Here is a 3,150-nt window from a genome sequence, read left to right on the forward strand (position 1 = left end):
AGTTTTCAAAAAAAAGTTTATGATCTATACTTTAACATGTGAATAGCTTGTTACTTGACGATGAAAAGTTCTATGAGTTGAACTATGTTATGACATATAATGATGCTAGAAAAGGTGATTGAAATTATCACCGATCAAACTTATGCACCTGCTAGCATTCACACTTCGTAAATTCTTTCTTTTATCATTTACCTACTCGAGGGCGAGCAGGAATTAAGCTTGGGGATGCTTATACGTCTCCAACGTATCTATAATTTATGAAGTATTCATGCTATTATATTATCCGTCTTGGATGTTTATGGGCTTTATTATGCACTTTTATATTACTTTTGGGACTAGCCTATTGACCCAGAGCCCAGTGCCAGTTTCTGTTTTTCCCTTGTTTCAGTGTTTTGAAGAAAAGGAATATCAAACGGAGTCCAAACAGAATGAAACCTTCGGGAAAGTTATTTTTGGAAAGAAAGCAATCCGGGAGACTTGGAGTGCACGTCAGGGGATCAACGAGGAAGGCACGAGGCAGGGGGCGCGCCCACCCCCCCGGGCACGCCCTCCACCCTCGTGGGCCCCTCGTGGCTCCCCTGACGCATTTCTTCCTCCTATATATACCAATATACCCTAAAACCATCGGGGAACATAATAGATTGGGAGTTCCGCCGCCGCAAGCCTCTGTAGCCACGAAAAACCAATCGGGACCCTGTTCTGGCACCCTGCCGGAGGGGGGATCCATCACCGGTGGCCATCTTCATCATCCCGGCACTATCCATGACGAGGAGGGAGTAGTTCACCCTCGGGGCTGAGGGTATGTACCAGTAGCTATGTGTTTGATCTCTCTCTCTCTCTCTCTCTCTCTCTCTCGTGTTCTTGATTTGGCACGATCTTGATGTATCTCGAGCTTTTCTATTATAGTTGGATCTTATGATGTTTCTCCCCCTCTACTCTCTTGCAATGCATTGAGTTTTCCCTTTGAAGTTATCTTATCGGATTGTGTCTTTAAGGATTTGAGAACACTTGATGTATGTCTTGCATGTGCTTATCTGTGGTGACAATGGGATATTCACGTGATCTACTTGATGTATGTTTTGGTGATCAACTTGCGGGTTCAGTGAACTTGTGAACTTATGCATAGGGGTTGGCACACGTTTTCGTCTTGACTCTCCGGTAGAAACTTTGGGGCACTCTTTGAAGTACTTTGTGTTGGTTGAATAGATGAATCTGAGATTGTGTGATGCATATCGTATAATCATACCCACGGATACTTGTGGTGACATTGGAGTATCTAGATGACATTAGGGTTTTGGTTGATTTGTGTCTTAAGGTGTCATTCTAGTACAAACTCTAGGACAGATCGAACGGAAAGAATAGCTTTGTGTTATTTACTACGGACTCTTGAATAGATCGATCAAAAAGAATAACTTTGAGGTGGTTTTGTACCCTACAATAATCTCTTCGTTTGTTCTCCGTTATTAGTGACTTTGGAGTGACTCTTTGTTGCACGTTGAGGGATAGTTATATGATCCAATTATGTTATATTTGTTGAGAGAACTTACACTAGTGAAAGTATGAACCCTAAGCCTTGTTTCTACTCATTGCAATATCGTTTACGCTCACTTTTATCATTAGTTACCTTGGTGTTTTTATATTTTCAGATTACAAATACTCATATCTATCATTCATATTGCACTTGTATCACCATCTCTTCGCCGAACTAGTGCACCTATACAATTTACCATTGTATTGGGTGTGTTGGGGACACAAGAGACTCTTTGTTATTTGGTTGCAGGATTGTTTGAGAAAGACCATCTTCATCCTGCGCCTCCCACGGGTTGATAAACCTTAGGTCATCCACTTGAGGGAAATTTGCTACCGTCCTACAAACTTCTGCACTTGGAGGCCCAACAACGTCTACAAGAAGAAGGTTGTGTAGTAGACATTAATGACTATGTATGACATGCCAACATCAGATAGCCTAACGCACCATGTTAAATCTCCAAGGGTGCAAACGCGCGAGCCAGGCGACGGTCGTGGTAGGCGGCGCGACCATGATACGGGCTGCTGGCAGCCCTTGGATTTGAGATCAAACGGTCGCATGCTAAGTTGTTAAAAATTTGCAGAGTAACCCTCCAGGATAGGATATTCACCCATAGGTCTAGAATCACGCCATGCAACCGTTCGATCTCAGATCCAAGGGCTCTCGGAAGCCCGTATCATGGGAGAATGGAAAGCTTCGTATCACCTGTAATTTTCCCGACGCTTGACATGACATCGAAAGCCATTTAATTGGGTGTCGAGTAGACATGACATCTAATTGGGCCCCCATAGCATTGTGCATGAATCCATTTATCCAGCAGGCAAGCCACTACTCTTTCGTTCGCACACCCCACTCAGCATTTTTACAATCAAAAACCGCTGGCAGTTCGCTCCTACTCGTCCCCGAACGTCCTTTAACATTACGGCAGTTCGCTCCTAGTCGTCCCGTCCTTTCACATTACGGCAGTTCCACTAATCCTAACCCTCCTCCCAAATTCATGGCGTCCCAAATCTCCATGATCGGCGGTGAGTACAAGGTTAGAACCATCACCGGCGATGAGTTCGACGTCATCTACACCCGTTCTTCCATGACGGTGAAAGGATGCCTTGCTCGCATCAGTCGCATGTTCGAAAACTCAAATGATGAGTGGGTCGCTGGGCTAGATGTTGAGTACACCACAGTCCTAGGACAAGAGAAGGATCTAAAGGAGGAATAGAAGAAGAAGCCCGCCGTGATCCAGGTTTGCGTGCATGACTTATACTTCGTTTACCACATATGCCATGCCGACGTTGAGTGCGAGGAATTTAAGAACTTCCTCAAGGGCAGCCTAGTCAAATTCGTTACTGTAGACTTTACGAACGACAATAGAGTCCTTTGTCAGATAGGCCTCGTTGTAGGCAACCCCTTCGACCTCCAGAAGAATCGGCTGCTGCCCTCCCGTGGTCAGCCTTCAATGCTGACCCTGGCAGGAGCCATGGTTCATCCTTCGTACGGTAAACTAGAGAAACCTCCGTACACGTTTCATCGTCATGCATGGCAGTGGAATGTACTAGATATAGACCACATCCACTACGCTGCAATGGATGGCTACCTTTGTTTCAGTATCTACAAGGGTTGGATGA

Source organism: Triticum aestivum, chromosome 4D (assembly GCF_018294505.1).
Source record: "Triticum aestivum cultivar Chinese Spring chromosome 4D, IWGSC CS RefSeq v2.1, whole genome shotgun sequence".
Taxonomy (NCBI): Eukaryota; Viridiplantae; Streptophyta; class Magnoliopsida; order Poales; family Poaceae; genus Triticum; species Triticum aestivum.